Source organism: Hyaena hyaena, unplaced genomic scaffold (genome assembly GCF_003009895.1).
Source record: "Hyaena hyaena isolate Hyena2069 unplaced genomic scaffold, ASM300989v1 scaffold_605, whole genome shotgun sequence".
NCBI lineage: Eukaryota > Metazoa > Chordata > Mammalia > Carnivora > Hyaenidae > Hyaena > Hyaena hyaena.
In genome coordinates, this window is record NW_024081237.1 from 998,420 (window position 1) to 1,018,057 (window position 19,638).

The window sequence follows — 19,638 nt, forward strand, 5'->3', positions numbered from 1 at the left end:
ACTTGTAAGGTGGGAATAATAACAGTCCCACCCTTCAGAGCTGCTGTGAGAAGCAAAATCAGATACCGCACATACCATGTGTAGTTCAGCCTGGCATGAGGCACAAGCTTACTAAATGAAGCTACAGTTCTCATTCTTACCAACAAGCGGAGCCTTGGGGGTCGGTTGGGGGAAGCCAGAAGGAGAGAAGGCACATGCATCGGACCCACATGGGAACCATGGCCTTCTCTCTGAGCTCCAGGAGATATCGCAAAACGGGGAGTGTTTATTTAGAGAATCAGCTTGAAAATTAGTAATTATCTGATTAATGACCCTCCCACAAAGGGCTTCTGTTCCAGGATGATGGGTTTAAGTGTATCTGGACTCAAGGGGAAGATTCTAACCTGCTGCTCTGCCAATGGTAAAATATTTAAAATTAGATGTATGGAGTGCTTAGGTAATTATGTGTGCGGCAAACATATGGCAGAAGCTATATTTCTCCCGCTGAAAGAAACAAGTCCAAATATGTAACGTACACACATTCTCCTTCCTATAAATACACAGATTGGATGATGCCGTGGCAACATTTTGTTAAGTACCAGTATCCCGGAGAAATCACTGGAAGCGCGTTATCAGAAAAACAGATGGCTGGTGTCCCTCCTGGTCTGAAGGTATTTCTGGCTGTCATGTGATTATTCTATAAATAATCCCCACTGAGAGGCAATGGAAGGTAAGCAATCCTTGCACTCTCTGACTTTACAGAAGAAGGTACTGGGAAAAAAATTAAAGGCTGGCTATGTTAAAGATGATTCTGTCAAGGAACTGAGGGCTTGAAGGGGCGATGAAAACCCATCAAGACCATCTGCTCTGTTTAGGTGGAGCCTCAATGGATGCGATTCAGCTTCACTTTTGAAGACCTCCAGAGGATGATTCCAAAATTCCATGATGACATCTGCGGTACTGTTCAAAACCTGTGACTGTGTGGCCCCTGCCCACCCAGATCCTACTCCCTCACCTTCTTCCCTCCACAGTTCACTCAGCCCTCGGCCATGGTTCATGCCGGACAGCCCCTAGCCAAGTCCATTTCTGCTGGTCCCATCTGGGTCTCAGGTGGGCACTTGTGGAAGAAGGTTCTGTTAACCAGAAGACAAGTATCCCCCAGGCAATTGCATTCAATGTGCTTTTTTTGTTTCCTTCTCACAGGTGTACAGTGAGACATGTTTCATTGTTTGTTTTTTTTTAAATTGTTTTTAATGTTTTATTTATTTCTGAGAGAGAGAGACAGAGAGAGCAAGGGAGGGTCAGAGAGAGAGGGAGATACAGAATCCGAAACAGGCTCCAGGCTCTGAGCTAGCGGTCAGCACAGAGCCCGACGCGGGGCTCGAACCCACAAAGCATGAGATCATGACCTGAACTGAAGTCGGCCGCTTAACCGACTGAGCCACTCAGGCGCCTATCATTGTTTTTATTTTATGGGATGAGGTTTTGAAGTCCTAGATGTTAACTGTTGTTTAACCAAGATAACAAAGGTGGTAATTGGGAAGAACGGGGCAGTGACCCAGGTTCTCTGCCTTCTTGCCACCTCATCTGAGCCACACTCCTGTCCTTTCTTTCTATTTCCTTATATGCTCAGTGCCTCCATAGAATGCCATTCCTAGAAATTAAGGGGCCACCATGTACTCTCTAAATTAGAACATGGGGGCACCTAGGTGGCTTATTTGGTTAAGCAACCAACTCTTGATTTCAGTTCAGGTCATGATCTCACAGTTTGTGAGATCAAGCCCCATGTCGGACTCTGTGCTGAAGGAGTAGAGCCTGCTTGGGATTCCTTCTCTCTCCCTCTTTCTCTGCTCACTTCCCCCAGTAAATCAATAAACTTTATAAAAAAATGAACATGAAACTTACCCATGCATAGGTAAAGGATAGCTGTAGAATGAGAATCCCTATGTCCTTCTATTCATTCATTCATTCATTCACTACTTAAAAAAATATTCTTCAACATGGTAATGGGAGTGAAGAATCTCTTCCATACCTGTTCAAACTTGTCATTCTTTTTTTTAAATAGTTTATTGTCAACTTGGTTTCCGTATAACACCCAGTGCTCATCCCCACAAGTGCCCTCCTCCATGCCCATCACCCCCTTCCACTTCCTCCCATCCCCATCAGCCCTCAGTTTGTTCTAGGCATTCAAGAGTCTCTCATGGTTTGCCTCCCTCCCTCTCCCCAACCATGTTTCCCCTTCTTCTCCCCCATGGTCCTCCGTTAAGTTCTTCCTAATCCACCTATACATATAAACATATGGTATCTGTCCTTCTCTGCCTGACTTATTTTGCTCAGCATAACACCCTCAAGTTCCATCCATGTTGCTACACATGACCAGATTTCATTCTTTCTCATTCCCATGTAGTATTCCACTGTATAGATAAACCACATCTTCTTGATCCATTCATCAGTTAATGGACATTTAGGCTCTTTCCATATTTCAGCTATTGTTGAGAGTGCTCTAGATGCTGGCGAGGATGTGGAGAAATGGGGACCCTCCTACACTGTTGGTGGGAATGTAAACTGGTTCAGCCTCTCTAGAAAACAGTGTGAAGGTTCCTCAAAAAAATAACAGTAGAACTCCCCTATGACGCAGCAGTAGCATTGCTAGGAATTTACCCAAGGGATACAGGAGTGCTGATGCATAGGGGCACATGTACCCCAATGTTCATTGCAAGCTTGTCATTGTTTAAATGTCTCTGTCCTTACCTCTGTCTTACCCCCATTTAGTTACTTAAGCTTCTGAATCATAGTTCCCAGTGCTGTAAAATAGAGAAACTACTTACCATAGTGGGTGGTCGTGATTATGACAAAGTGCCGTCTATGAAGTGCTTGAATCTTTAGCCAGTGCTAGTACCCTTTCCTCTGTGTGCAGAATAAGGTAGGGTGGCGGCTCTTCTCATGTTCATCACAATCCTTTTTTCACTATGGGAGAAACATGTAGCTATTTTCCAAATTCCTAGGGCTGGAGTTCTAAGAATTTCTTACAGTTTAAGCTCTACTGGCCTCATTCACTGATGTATGTTCAGAACCCAAATGGGAGTGGGGCCAGTCTAAAGCAGGTGCTTAATGGATTTTTGTTGAAAACACAGATTGATAAGCGGAATCTGAAAGCAAAATAACTTTTTCAGAAAATTTCCCACTCACCAGTTTTTATAAAATAGGCTTTTTCTTCACACGTTAAAAATAAGCTATTTTCCAATCACACTTTTATGTTTTTTTATCCTAAAATGGTAATAGCCCCAGCCATTTCTAAAGAAAACTGGGGTTTTCAAGCTGCCTAAAATTTTTTCTTTATTTCCAAAATTCTTGTTCCTGCATTCAAGGAATAACCCAGATCTCTTACTTAAAGAATTTCAATGGAAGAGTGGCCTTTTATTTTTTTAAAATTTAATTTTAGGAATTGATATTTAAGATAATTTTAGTTTTAAAGAAAAAAAAGTCTTACGTAAATGAAAGTATTCCAGAGACTTTTAAAAGATTTGCTGTTCTGTGTTTTTACAATTATTGTTTGGCTTATGTGAAAAGGATGTTCATCAGTAGAGAATTTTAAACAAGTCTGCTGGAATTTTATTGGCACATATAGGCTGTTTGCATACTTCTGGTGGCTGACTTCACTTTTTTATCAACAATCAAATTTCTTTCCGCAGTATTATCTATATGTCTATTATTCACTTTGTGAAATTTCTTTGGCCCTGTCCTTGACATTTCCTATAGAAGCTTGGACTCTGGGATAAGAAAAGGGTCAATTCCACCTGAGAGAAGGATGTCACAGGCTCTGGGGATGAAGCCGTGGACAGATGGCAGTGGCCTTCACCCTACCATGGGGTCCCCGGGGAGCCTGACCCTGACATTTGATCCCTCTGGGCCTCAGTTTCCCTATAGGTAAATTGTTTAAGTTGGACAAGTAATTCCCAATTTTTTTCTCTAACATTATTACAAATGCCTCTCTTTTCTCCTGTTAAAGAATATATGTTCATGGTAGAAAAAATAAGAAACATCAGGGAAAAAAAAAACTCTTCTAAAATCATCACCTTTTATTTATATATACTTATGCATATGTAAAAGTAATTATGTTAATGCACACACATGTACACACTCACATACATTCCCTTATGAGAGTAAATGTGATTAGTTTACAAATGCTTTGGAGCACCTTGGGCTAACCAAACTAAACATCTCAACCCAGTCCTTACAGCTGCCTCTTGCCTTTGTCATTCTATTTTCTTATTTTTTGGGAAAAAAAATTAGATTCATAGGAAATTACAAAGATAATTCAGAGAGGTACCATGTATCCACCCCACCCCCACTCTATGGCTGCAAGAAATCCAGTTCTCATCATGCACAGTATATAATCCTCACATAATCTTATTACACACATAAAATAGTTTTAGAACTGCCAACCCATATCTCTATGAGAAACAATTTTACTGAATTACAGCATTTGCATGCAGTTCTTATTGTCTTGTGCTTTACCAAATATTTTGTCCAAACACCAGGTTTTCAAGGTTGTTAGGTTCAGTTCTTTGCTTCCCCAGCCCCTTCAGTGCAGTTTCGATATTCATGGTGACGTGATGAAGTTCATTTTGTGTTGTTTCTACTCCACTTTGGACTCCCCTTGCATTCTGGTTGATTTTAATGATATATTTTGGGGGTTTGCAAAATATTCCTGTGATCTTAAGAGTGAGGACCATACAAAGAGGCCCTCCTGGAGAAGCGGCCCTCTCTCTCCTGATAAGACCGCTTGGCCCTACTCTCTAATCGTGTCCAGCTTTTTCTTAGATATCCTCTGTGTATAACTAATCTCTTTAGTTTTTTGTTTATTCTTCCTGTTCAACTTTTGCAAAAATTTTGTGTAGTGTGTTTTCTTATATCCTCTTCTTTCTCACATGAAGGATTGCTTACTGTAGACTGGACTGTGCACTTTGGTTTTTTTTTTTTTTTTTCATGTAATAGTGTATTTTGAAAATCACATTATATTAATCAAAGGAGATCTTCCCTTATTTTTTGTTATAGGTACATACTGTTAGCTTGTGTGGATGTCCCACAGTTTTTTTCATTAATTCTTCTTTGAGTATTTAAGTTACTTTTAATATTTTATAATAACAAGCAATGCTGCAATGAATAACCTTGTGCATATTTGTATGTCAGGCTGTAGATTCTAGGAAATACATTATGGGGTCAAAAGATAAGCATGTAGGTAGTTTTGTTGGGTCTTGCCAAATTCCCCTCCAGAAAGGCTGTATTGGTTCGCATAGCTGCCAGTAATGTTTGAAGAGAACATGTTGTCTCACGGTTTTACCAACAGGATGTATTGTTCTATTTTTGTAAGAAATTTTATTTATTAGAGTAGTTTTAGGTTCACAGAAAAATTGGGGGGAGAGTAGAGAGTTCCCGTATATTCCCTGCCCGCACATGGGTGCCCTTCCCCACTATCAGTATCCCTGGTCAGGGTGGTACATTTGCTACAACTGATGAACCCACTTTGCCACATCATAACCAAAGTTCTCAGTTTCCATCAGGGCTCACCCTTGGTGTTATACACTATGGGTTTTGACAAATGTATAATGACATGTATCTGCCATTATAACATATAGAATAGTTTCACTGCCTTATAAATTCTCTATGTTCTGCCTATTCATCCCTCCGTCTTCCCCAGGCCCTGCTGACCACTGATCTGTTTGCTGTCTCCATAGTTCTATCTTTTCCTAGACGCCATATAGTTGGAATCATATAGTATGCAGCCTTTCAGATAGGCTTCTTTCACTTAATAATATGTATTCAATGTTCCTCCTTTTCATGGCTTGATAGATCACTTTCTTTGAGATTGAATAATCTCTTGTCTGGATGTAGTTGTTGTTGTTACTTTAATCCATTCATGTACCAAAGGATATCTTGGATGCTTCTGAGTTTTGGCAAATGAGAACAAAGCTGCTATAAACATGTGCTTAGGTTGCTGTATGCGTGCAAGTTTTCACTTCCTTTGGGTATATACTGAGGACCATGACTACTGGGTCATATGGAAAGAATATATTAGTTTTGTTAAAAAAAAATACCCACTGTCTTCCAAGTGGTGGTACCATTTTGTATTCTCATCAGCAATGAATGGGAGTCCTTATTGCTTCACAACCTTATTTGCCAGCATTTGGCGTTGTCAGTGTTTTAGATTTTGGCCATTTTAATAGGTGAGTAGTGGCATCTTGTTGTTTTAATTTGCAATTCCCTAATAACATATGATGTAGAGCATCTATTCATATGCTATGTGATATCTGTATATTTGGTGGGGTGTCTGTTCAGGTCTTGCACCCAGTTTTAAAAATTACGCTATCCATTTTCTTACTTAAGAGTATATTTTGAATAACAGTCCCTTATCAGACATGGCCTTTGCAAATATTTGCTCCCAGTCTGTGGCTTATCTTTTCATTCTCTTTTTAGTGTCTTCCTCAGAGCAGAAAATTTTAATTTTCATGAAGTCTAGCTAGCTCATCAATGATTTCTTCCATGGGTCATACCTTTGTGTTGTATCTACAAAGTCATCACCATGTCCAAAGTTAAGTGTGTTTTCTCCTATGTTATCATCTAGGAGCTTTACAGTTTTGTATTTTAAATTTATGTTTAGTATCAATTTTCAGTTCATTTTGGGGAAGGGTGTGAGACCTGTGTCTAGATTCACTCTCTGCATGTAGCTCTCCAGTCATTCCAGTATCATTTGTTTTCTTACGTTTAAGTCATTTGTCAATTTGTCATTTGTCAATCGGAAGGTGAAAAAATAATTAACCCAGCATGATTATAACTTGCATTTCTTTAACTATTAAATTAATTTGAACTTTTTAATATATTTAGAATGATGCTTATATGCTCTTATGAATTATATGTCCATACAGTTTTTAAAATTTTTCTATTATTTTGCCCTTAAATTTTTAAGAATTCCTTGTTTATTAGGCATCTTAAATCTTTGGATATGGTACATGTTGCAAATATTTGCTTTTTTTTTTTTACAGCTGTCTCATGATTTTGATTATGATGTTTTGTGCTATACATTTCTACAAATTTTTTTGTAGTCAGTTTTATCAACTTTTCTTTATTGCCTCTGGATTTTGAGTCATATTTAGAAAGCTTTTCTCTACTCTGAAGTTAAAAAGGAATTCACCCATATAGCATATGTATGGTCTCACTTTTTATATCTAGGTTTCTAATACATTCCAAATCTATTCTTGTATATGATGTGATATGAATCTAATTTTTATCTTTTTTTCTAAAACGATTACCCAATTATCCCAACACCATGTATGTAAAACTCCATCTTTGTCTGGAGTTTGTCTCGATCACTGTGTTCTTAGATCTGCTTTCTGCTCTAGAGTCTATTATGAATAGAACTGAGATCTTATACTTTCCTTTTATCTTTCTTTGAAGAACACTGTTTAAGTATGGAACTCTTATAATTTGACTGCTAGTGAACTTTTGCTTCTTCTTAATATAAGAGCTTACCATTGTGCTCATCATAAGGGAAGGCTGTTTCTTCTGTATTTTAGCCTGGTACTCCATGACTGCAAGCTGCAATAATGAGCTGGGCATCTTAAACACCCCACTAAGAACATCCTTTGCTGTGTACAGTTGACATTGAAACCATCACTCTCATATTAGGGAGCCAAGGCCCTTCCTGTATAACATTTACCACCTGCTACTTTCCATCAATAGTAGTCTATAGGTTGTAATCTATGGGGAATAGATCTGCTCTCTGCCTTGGGTCTGGTACGATGCCACACACATAGTAGGAAAGAAATTAACTTTTTTTTTTTTTATGATGTTGGAGTGAAAGAATACATGAGTGAATGATGTATTACACCATTTCAAGTTCACTGTAGGAGCAGGTATGATATCAGCTTAGTAGACATGAAACCCCAATTTTGCATCCATATTTAAATTAGGAAAATTTTATTTCTGAGGGTGTGTTCGCCCTAGGGATCACTGATCTTGGGGTGTTAATACTACGGATCAGGTATTGCACAACCACATTTCACTTCTATTATCTCACTTAATTCTCAGCACAACCCTCCAAAGTAGATATTTTTTGCCTGCTAACAATGGGAGAGGGGAAGCTCAGACATTTTTGGTGACTTGAAGAAGACAATGCAGCTACAGAATGAAGCCAGGTCTCTGGGCTTCAAGTCCCACTCATTTCTCCAGAGTGTTGAGAGTGTTGAGAAAAAGAAGATCTTTTTCTGCCAGTGGGGGTGCCTGGGTGGCTCAGTCAGTTGAGCCTCTGATCTAGGCTCAGGTCATGGTCTCATGGTTTATGAGTTCAAGCCCCGCGTCAGGCTCTGTGCTGACAGCTCAGAGCCTAGGGAGCCTGCTTCGGGTTCTGTGTCTCCTTTCTCTCTCTCCCCCTCCTCTGCTCATGCTCTCTCTTTCTCTCTCTCAAAAATAAATAAATATTTTTTTTAAAAAAGATTTTTTTCCTGCAAAAATGCAGAACCTAGGAGAGTGTAATGATGGTCACAACTGCCCATAACCCACCCCGTTCAACGGCTGATGTGTGGTAATTTATTGACAATTGACAAACTATTTACAAAATATTTACAAACTATTTCTTGAGAAGGTGTCAGAACTTTGCTGCTTCTTACAATATTATTCACATACCCTGTTCTGTAGCAGGTAATAAATAATTCAGACTGGATTTGGCAAGAACAAATGTTTGTCCTTTCCCACTTTCTGTTGGCTCAGGAGGAAATTATTTTCCCTCCTCAATTGTTTACTGAACAAAAATGCATTTACATTGTTTTCTAAGCCAGCTGTGTGGTCTGGCCTGTTTTCCCCCTTTGCTTCCATGAATAAATTGTGCAAAATCTCCTTGTTCCAGTAACAGGAGATCCTGCTAAGAAAACATTCAGTTAGACTCCTACAATAAAGCACACCAATCTGACGTCTGGGTCAGATTTAAGAAATCAATTCTCCCCTGCTTCCAAAGAAGTCATTTTATTCTGGAAGACAAACCATCATGGTATAACCTGGAAAATGAAAATCTTTATTTAGAGTCACTCTGGGTTTTCTGATGGGTCAATAGTTGTATTTAATATATGTAAAGATAGGTCAAAGGCAGTTTCAAATAATAATATTTTCTTAGGGCTACCTGAGCACTCCTGATAACAACATGGTAAAAATACCAGGCATTTGCCCAGAGCATTTTATTGTCTGTACAAGGTGGTTCTGCATTTGAAGGCAGCCATAATATAGGGAAAGGAAGACTAAAACTTGGTTGGATTTGGACTCAGATGACTTAGGATCAGTTTCCAGCTGAATGATTTGTTAGTCACTTGAATGAAATGAGTGTCTTACCTTCTCTGAATGTGTGAAATGTGAAGGCTTAAATGAGATTTGCATAGGAGAGCCTTCTATATGATCTAAGACATCATGCAAATGTAACATCTTTTATTCCTATAATCTTTCTTGTATTTTTTTCTTCCCATTGAATTACATAGGTAGGTAAGGATAGTAACACCTACAGCAATTTACTTGAGAGGCACCTGGGTGACTCAGTTAAGCATGCGACTTTTGGTTTCAGTTCAGATCATGCAAAATTTGGTGAGTTTGAGCCTCACACCGGGTTCTGTACTGACAGTGTGGAGCCTGCTTGGGATTCTCTCTGTCTGTCTGTCTCTCTCTTTCTCTCTCCCCCCGCCCCTTGCTCTCTGCTCTTCTCCCACTCGTGCTGTCTCTGTCTCTCTCAAAATAAACAAATAAACTTAAAAGAAATTTTACTTGAGGCATGAGCAGTGTGAACCTTCTGGTTATGTCCATTTTGGAAGGAGGGAGCTGCAAGCAAAAAGGAAGGGAGCTCAGGTTTCTTGCTCAGTCTTTCAGTGATTTTTAATGCGTCTGACTCCACATCGAGTCCTCTTCTAGGTTCTGGGAAGAGGTTGAAGAAAACCACACTTACTCAGTTGACCACAATTGTGGTGCCACAAAATGTTCAGGAACTTTTGTAAAAGAGTATGTCCTAATTCCTCCCCTCAAGGTCCTTGCACCACATTGGGGCAGGGTTGGGAAGGCTGATGCATAACTAAGTAATTTATTACTGGTCTGACCCATTTCACAGGCTTTCAAAACAAAGAACACTATGTTTTTCAGATTCTTGTCTGAAGTCTCCTTTGTTTCAACTTGACATAAGACCAAAGTCTCTCAGGTTCTTCTCCTTACACCGACTGGCCAAGAATTTTGGGATCGACTCTTTTTCTAAACAATAGGGAGTGGGTAAAGCAAAATACTCAGTCCACTTGTGGCCCACAGTGTGGGGCTGTGGCTGTATTGCTGCTCCCTGGTGTCAACCTCACTCCCTCTGGGATATAGCTCATAGCACCTTACGGTTACAGCTCTTGCTTATACTCCTACTGTGGCTGAAAACACAGCATTCTTGTGGGAGTGACCGTTAAGAGGGTGTTTCTTATCTTTCTCCCATGGACATCAAGCCCCACACCGTCCAACATGGAAGCTACTTAAAAGCAAGAGCACTTGAAATGTGTCTTGTCCAAACTGTGGTGCACTGTAAATAGTAAATAACTCTTGATTTCAAGATTTAATACATAAACAAAGAATATAAAATATCTCGTTATTTTTATATTGATTCTGTCTTAAGATGATAATATTTTGGATATAGTAGGTTAAAGAAAATGTATTAAAATTGTGCATATTTCCTTTTACTTTTTTTAATGTTTATTTATTTTTGAGAGAGAGAGGAGGGGAGGGGGAGGGGAGGGGGAGAGGAAGACAAAGAATCTGAAGCGGGTTCCAGGTTTTGAGCTGTCAACACAGAGTCCTACATGGGGCTTGAACCCATGTTCATGATCATGACCTGAACCAAAATCTGATGCTTAACCAACCGAGACACACAGGCACCCCTCCTTTTACTTTTTAACATGTAGTAACTGGAAAATTAAAATTATGTACATAATTTTCATTCTATTCCTAGTGGATTTTGTGAGTTCAGGTTTTGGGTGTTTTTGGGTTACTTGGTGAACTGCTTCTTCCCCCATAAAGTTTTCCCCTTTGGTGGCCTTTGGTGTTCTTCACGCCTTGCAGCCTTTGGTTCCCACCATCCTGATTCCTCAGGCGCACTCCCACATACTGGCCCCTGAAAGAGAAAGCATTCAGAATCTAGGTCCCTTTCCTCTCAGGAGGTTTCTTCATTCATGTGCAGATGTGCCGACTCTCTCCTCACTCCCACCCCACCTCTCTCAGTGCTAGCTGGGCACATCTAGGGGGATTTGGAGGGACTGCTTTATCAAGCCCTCCCCTACAATAAGCAACCACTTGTCTTTCATTAAAAAAAAAAAAAAGAATTACTCTAGGGATTTTTCTCAGAACAGAGACAAGTTTTTGCTTCCACCCAGACTGGGGTGGACAGATAGGTTTATTGGGGCCAAAGCCAGGTGATCAATGGTTGAACTTGAATACACTTTCCAGCTTGTGTTTCTTGACAGCACAGGAATAGGAAGAGCCCTGGGCTTGACTGATGAGCTCATCTGCTAGATACTCAGCAATGGTCTTGATGTTCCAGAGGGTGGCCCCAAGGACATCTGTGCACAGCAGCCAGAGGGCCCGATTCACATGGCATAGTGAGGACACATGATGGCCAGAAGCTTCACTATTCTAGTTCACCTAGTGTGGGTTGAGTCTTTCCAGAACCACTGTGCATAATGACATGCACCAGGACCTGTGGGGTCGGGAGGTGGTGTGTGATTTCTCACCGGTGAGCGGATAGATGATCTCAAAAGTATACTTGCCAGTGGGCATGGTCATGAGCTGTTTGCCATCATTATGGCTGTGTATCATCATTGAGTTGGTGAGGCTCTCCACAGCAGGGCACCATGCCTTTCAGAAGCACTTGGCTGCATAGTACCCTGTGCTGCGGGACAGGTAGTTGACACAATTCTCCTTCACTGCAATGTAATCTTTCAAGGAGATGTCATTGATCTGCACATCATCAGTGCTCCACTTCCCAAAGAGTTTGATGTCAGGGGTCTCTGTCATGCAGGTTAAGCCATCTCCCACTGGGTCATCTTGAAGGTGGAGCCAGGGATCGCAATCGCTTAGCATGCACCATACACACACCCCTAAGGGTAAGTCACTTAATCTGCTTCATTCTTACCCTCTGTAAAATGGGCAAGGTACTTAATGTCTATTTGGCTAACAAAGTACAGAAAGTAGTTGGGAAATCATATAACCTTGAGACCAAACCCCCACCCCACCCCAGAAAAAATCGGGAGATGGAAACACTTATGTTTAAGTGGTGTCCCCTGAACATCAGCTCATCTCCGAAAGAAAAAAAAAAGCAAAGAATCAGTTGAGATTAAATAAGCTAGAGATATGACACCCCTTAGGAACATTGGAATTGTGTGAGAGCTTCAGGCATAACCTATATGTGCCAGTATCAAAGCACTGATAACAGGCTCACTACCCCATGGGCTAAAGCAAATGCTCCAGTGATCCCATAGCCAGACCACCATTTTCCAATAAAGCATTCTCTGCTGTAACTAAGTCCTTAAATCTTTAGAAAGGTCTTAGTGTGGATTATAGCAAGCATCTCAGTACATCTTTCTCAGCAAGGATGTTGAAGCATCACTAGGGTGAATTTTAAATATGGTCTTATTAACTTATCCTTTCCTATAACTCAGAAAATGTAGGAGGCACTAAAACTCCTCCTAGAAAGTGCATTGTTGAAACCTGACTTGGTTTTCATTATGAGTGCAAAATACATGCAAAGTGGTAACCCTTGCATTCAGTCACGACCCAAAAGGGCGTGTGGATTGGTCAGGTGAGTTTCTGAAGCAATTACTCTGAAGATGTTAGACTGCTGGGTTTTTAATGTTTATTTATTTATTTTGGAGAGAGAGGAACAGAGAGAGAATCCCAAGTGAGCCAGATGGGGGCTTGATCTCATGAACAGTGAGATCATGACCTGAGCTGAAACCAAGAGTCAGACACTTAACTGACTGAGTCACCCAGGCACCCCAGGCTGCTTTTCCATCTAAAAAGAGACATGGCTACTGTATACCTCCTCACTAGCTACAAAGTATTGAGGTGTTAAAAGGAGGTCCTAGTTATTTAAATGAGAATGGGAATGTGGAAGGGGCCTTGACTTCATTACTGTTTGGCTGTGATATTCCAAGAAATATGGAATTTGAGAATACCTTCAGTAGGGGATGGGTGATGGTGGCAGAGAGAGGGTCCACACCCTGGGCTGTGATGACCAAGGAGCAAAAGGTACATAAAAGGCCCTTCTGTTCGGAACCATCTGCTTCCACTGTGGCTTTTTCTAAAGGGAGTTATTAAGTCAAGTCTGTGACTGGCAATACTAAAATTGAAATGAAGATGCCTGTCCACAGACAGATATTTAAAAGAACACTCATAACAGCTTTATTCATAGTAGCAAAATACAAACCAAGTGTTCATCAACAGGTTAATGGATAAAAAAAAGTAGCATATTCATTCAGTTGAATACTACTCAGCCATAAAAAGGCAAGGACTGTTGGTAAGTATAATACCATGGATCAATCTCATACACCTTACATTTGTGCAATAGAAGCCAGAAAATAATATTATGTATTATATTATTCCATTTACATAAAATTGCAGAAGAGAAGAAACTAAATTATGGTGACTGATATCAGAGCACTAGTTGTGTCCAGGGAGGAGAGAGGCCTGGAATGTGGTATAAACGGGGAACTTTGTGGAAGGATGAAATGTTCTGTACCATTTTGGGTGTGGCATCTGAACAAATGTGTATGTTGGTCAAAACTCATCAAAATGTACATAAAATCTGCATTTTATTGTATGTGATTTATACTCCTATTTATTAAAAAGGTAAAGGAAAAAAGCCATTTTCCCAGTTAAATACAATTTCCTCATATCACAGCTATCATAAGTCTGTGGCTTCAATCTGATTTCAAGATTCATCCACATATGAGTCTTCTCTTCTCCATGAATTTTGATACAATTTCTGTTTCACTATTTTCCCAGGAAGTGGGGTGAAAAAGAAAAGTAGCTTGAACATGAATGGGCTTTACTAATGAGAGAAAAGGTTTGCCCAACCACTGCACTTAAAAGACCAGAGAACAATTCCCATCCATCAGATATCTAGTTTCAGATTGTTTTAATGATAATTGCTCTGTAATGGTTCCCTTAGCAACTAGCATCTAACATCTGAAATAGAATTTGGAGTTTGAGGAAAAAAAATCTTGGATTATTCAGGCCACTTTTCCAAAGGGGCCAGCATCTAGATGAAGCATATTTCATTTCGAACAGAATGAAGGTGGAGAGCCTGGGTGGCTCAGTCTGTTAAGCGTCCTACTTCAGCTCAGGTCATCAACTCAAGAGTCGTGGGTTTGAGCCCTGTGCTGGGCTCTGTGTGGACAGTTTAGAGCTTGGAGCCTGCTTCGGATTCTGTGTCTCCCTCACTCTCTGCCCCTCTCCCACTCATGCTCTGTCTCTTTCTGTCTCAAAAATAAATAAACATAAAAAAATTAAAAAGAATAAAGGTAAAGACGACATAACTTTACAAGAGAGATATAAGCTGGTTTCACCACATATTTTTTCATTGCCGTGATAGTTAGCAATTTAATCCAGCTTCTAGCCTCTGTCTATCAATTCATTATATTCAAATAAGGCACAGCATGAGTACATAAATCTGGATGTGGACCAACAAAAATGAATTCTCTGCCATGTGCTTCATAGTTCTTCCAATCCCAAGAAAGTAAGCAGTCTTGTCTCAGTTGGTGTAAAAATGTTAGGAGGTTTCAGATAAACAGTAAAAGAACATGAGTATTCTAATAGTAATGATTAATAACAATATTTATGTTCCAGTTTCCAGACTTTGATGAGCTTCTTTCCATGACTAGTAGTTATAAGAGATTATGATGATGATGATAATGATGGTGATGAAGAAGATGATGGTGGTGGTGAAGATGATGATGATGGTGATGATGGCAGTAGCAGTGACAGTCATGCAGCTTCTTATGAGCATGTTGGCTACCAAGTAGAATGCAGGTAGCAAATATATTGCCTTTTAGAACTTATTCATACCAGAGCTTTCATTTTGTGGTTGGAAACCCTACACTCTTTGGCTCATACTGTCCACACTCTTATGTCCAACATGAAGACTATGTTCTCTGCCTAACTGACACCCATTCAATTTTATCTTCTACAGCTCCTGGACATTCCCTTTCCCACCAGTAAGCCTTTTCTCCACATCATCACATGATCAATATATGCTTATTCTTCTCATAGGAGTGCTTGATCTCACATGAAAAATAAACTCTAATTGAAAAGGAACCATGTATTATCTTCGTGTATTTTTCTTTTTTTGTTTCCAATGTTAGCTGAGTACACAGGAAGCACAAGACACCATCCTCGGCAAAAGTAAAAGCACACACCAATTAAGAATGCCAGTGCATTAGTATATATCATATATATAGAGAGATAATAAAGTTATGGAAAACCGTGGTCATGAACAACTGGATTTGCTAAAATGGCTGTATTATTGGACATTGGTTTTCAAAAGTTCAAAAGATGGCAATGAGAGTTTTTATTTTAAGAGCAATCATTGAAAGAATCAACTGACCTTGCTCTTCTTCCTCTCAAGTTAGAAAATAAACAGTGAAAGTGTATCTTAGTGGTTTGCAAGTGATTCAGAGCGGGGTGCTCAGCTATTAGAAACCCATCGATTTGGCTGGAGGAAATGAGTTTCCTGCAGGATTGTGAGGTCAGGGAAGAGTGCCAAGGTGTGCCACATTCTTTGGCACGAACTCAAACTCATTGCTAAATGCCTGCTGTTATTCTGAATCCACATTTTCGAGCCTTTACAAAACTCTTCCTTTGATAGTCAATATTTTTCAGTCAATTTCTCTATCTTTCCAGATTCTTGATATTGGTATACAATCTTCCTCTTTGATTATAGTCCCCAAACCCACATTTTTAGGTTAAAATTGATTCTCTGCTTTGAGGCTTACTATTCTTTAAGAATGACGATCAACTTTGGTCAGAGGCTCTATTTTCAGAAATAGCTCTCACTCAAGAAAATAAGCAAGTTTGCCAAGTATTACTCGGCCGGGCGGGGGGGTGGGGGGTGGGATGTACTGGTGGTTTAAGAATATCAAAGCCATTAGCCACCCTCACCAGACTGCGTCAGATAAGGGGTATTTGGAAGGGTCCTGGCTGAACGGGAAACCAGCAGATGCAGTTCTATTCTGGGCTTCTCTTCTGTGTGACCTTGAGCAAATCACTCCATTTTTCTGTAGTTCAGTTTACTCAGGTTAAAGAAAAAATTGGAGTGATGATACCAAGATGTTGTGGAGAGTTATCAGATTAGCAAGATGCTTTGGACCCTTGAGTCACATACTAATGTAGAGGATATTCAAGACTTGGTTCACAGCAACGCATCTTGTATTCTGTGTACTGCATTTTCCTCCTCCCACCCCCACTTTCCTCACTGTTTTCAAGCTCCCTGAATTATTCCTTTCAAACACTCTATTTTGTTTGAATGGTTGCTCGGTTACAAATGATGGGATCCATGTACATCTTGATGAAATCAGTTCATTTCAATTCAACACAAAGATTGAAGGAGTTACCTATAGAAAGTAGGTTATTAGTAATGATAATCCATAATCCCCCTAATATTCGGAGTCTCCTGGCTTCTGCATTTTTCCTAACCATAAAGAATCTAACTTTGTTTTACTAACACCACCTATTTGCTAAGTGGTTACTAGCTGCTGGGCATTTTTCTGAACACTGTGGTTGCATTATCATATAGTTGTCACAACTCCATGAGGAGTGTCTCACCAATGTCCTCATCTTATAGACTAGAAAACGGAATGAAGATTAGCAAAGACTCAACACTCAAGTTATCATGAGCATAACTGTCCTTTGACTTCGAGTGTCTGAGCTTCCAGCCACTAACACTTTCCCGGGACTCATGATTGTCAAATGTAAGTTTGTGAATATGTGATGTGCTTCTTGAAGATGCGGGTGGCTGAGCCTCACACACAGATCATCCTGATGCTATGGCTTGTTTATTGCGTGTTAGAGACACACTTAAGAATTGAACATTAAGGGCTCAGCTGTGCATTCGGTGAGGACTGAGGGTCAGAACAAAGACCTTATGGGAAGCCAGGACGGGGCCATCCTACTGCCAGGTTCAGATAAGCAGATGGGTGCAGCAAACCTTATGACACTCAGTTATTGGGTGGTGAAGCAAGTGTGACCAGACCCACAACTCAACTCTTACTCCCATTAGCAGGTGAACAGCAATAGTAGAGGCAGCAGGATGGTCACACTATAAGTCAGGGTTTCTCAACCTCAGCACTACTGAAACTTTGAGTCTGATCATTCCTTATTGTGGGAATAGCACTGTACACTGCAGAACATTTAGCGGATCCATGGCTTCTAACCACCCGTAGTCAGTAGCATGCCCTTACTGCTGTGAAAATGGGGGAAAAACAAACAAACAACAACAACAAAGAAAAAACCTCCAGACTTTGTCAAATGTCAAATGACCAATCACCTTTGAGAACCACTCATTAGGGGACATTGGGGAGGTCCAGCTATGAAAGTCCATTTTCTCCATAACCCTCCTCACCTGAAAAGCATCTGTGAAGAATCCAGAGTTCAATAGGGCCCACTCTTTGCTCTGAAGGTTTCTATATTCTACTAGAGGAAATACCATATTTACATATATAACAACAAAATAAAATAGTGATGGCTATACAAAAAAAAAAAGGTTCCAAGACCTGTGTGAACTCAATGGCTGGTACCCACCTCAGCCTTCTCAAAAGCCCTGCCTGTAGCAGGAGAGAGAAGACTAGTCAGAGATGAAGCCTGAATCACACGATCTGGAATAGTTGTGGGCATCCAAGGGAGGCGTTTTAGGGACACGGCTCGGTGGACAGGGGCGCATGCACGGAGCGAGAACGAAGGGTGTGCAGCAGCCAGGAGCCTGCAGAAGAGCCGCCATTGCTGACCCGCACTCTGGAGCTCAGTGAACCGAGTGCGCAGCAGGTGGATGGCAGGCAGTGAGAAGTGATGGAACACGAGAAAGTGGAGGCAGCAAAGAGAACCACAGCGGGAAGGATTTGCTTGGAAGGGAATGAAAGTTACCGCCTGAAGGTGAAGCGGAAGAAAAGGAAGATTTAAGCCGATGTGTGTACAGGATGGTTCCAGAACTAGACAGACTGACTTATATAACATGATACAGGTGTAAAGAGCTGCGTGGCCTGAATAATGGAAAGACTTTGAAATTACGTGCAACACAGAGGGAGGGCAGGAGGGTCCCTGGCCGGAGCTCCGGTGTGAAAGAAAAAGTCATAGAGATTGCTCTTCCTTTCTTGGTGTCACTTCTTGAGAAATCACAGAAATGAGAGGCCTTCATCTTCAAGCATTTTAGAGGAAGGTGGCTCTTTGAAACATGGACCTTTCACAGGCCTGTAGTTAGTGTTGTGCTAGAAACAAGTTTATTAACTGCCTCTCTGGGACAAAGGAAAACAGGATGCTCAGATTTGTAGCATTTGTTGATTTCTGTGGTGTAAATACTCCCATGTGACTCATTTTAAGCTAAGATCCAGCATCCATTGAGGAGGGAATTGGGAAGAGGTGTGTTCAGTTGGCTCTTGCTAAGGAGTGTGACTGCTTCTGAGCCGGAGTTAGCTGGCTTCAGTACACCAGGGCAGCCTGTCTCCTCCAAGTCATGCTTTCTGGAAGGCCATCTTCCCAGCACTTCGTCCTTGACTGAACATTTGGCCAGAATGAAAACTTTCTAGTTAAGAGATTCTCAAGTGCCAGCTTGTCCCATGGTAATAGTTTCCTTTTTTTTTTTTTTTTGTGACTTTGTGTCCATAGTTCTACTTAGAATGTACAGGAATGCTGTATTCAGGTAGCAGAAAGCCACCTTAAAGTTCCCAAGACAAATGTGATCCACCAAAGATTTTTAGAAAAACAACAAAATAAACAAATAGGGGGAAAGTGGACAAAATAAATGGCCCCTGCAGGTAGATTTTAAATCGGTAGTTTTCGCTGTTTGCTTATTTGGAGGAGTTTGAGTTCATGCATTTGGACTGACAGCGTAGCAGCTGTGGTATCTGGGTTGTGCTCAAGAAATATCAGGATGATAGAGATACTTCCAGTCCTCAGCAAGCTGCAATCGTGACAAGGGCTTAAGAAAAAAATAGTTTCTATCTCTGGAGAAAGGAGTAGGGGAGGGAGGGAAGACAGGGCATATGGCTGAATTCACCGTGTCTTCTCGCTCTCACATTTAGTTCCGTTGAAGTTACAACATGAGACTGAGACCCTGTGAAAACTTCCAACTTGAGGAAAATGAACCTGGATGAAACCTTTCTACATCCTTGTCTTTTCTAGTTCTTGTTCATTACAGGATCCCAGGAATAAACCTTCATGCATCAGGGTCCTCAGTTTAGAATCCAAGTGGCCACACATGTGTGGTCCAGTTCCCTACTGAAAACTCTTCTGGGGAGTAATTTTTATGGTAACACTTTTTCATGTAGCAAACTATGTAAAAAAATTACTAGCAAATGATGGAGGGGGAAAAATTTGTAACCTGAGAGGTACATAGGA

General features: G+C 40.6%; 1 pseudogene; it reads right to left on the reverse strand.

The window, feature by feature from the left end:
* Positions 1-12,077, reverse strand: part of LOC120248722 — a 45,904-nt pseudogene extending 33,827 nt beyond the window's left edge.
* Positions 12,078-19,638: the final 7,561 nt, after the last annotated feature.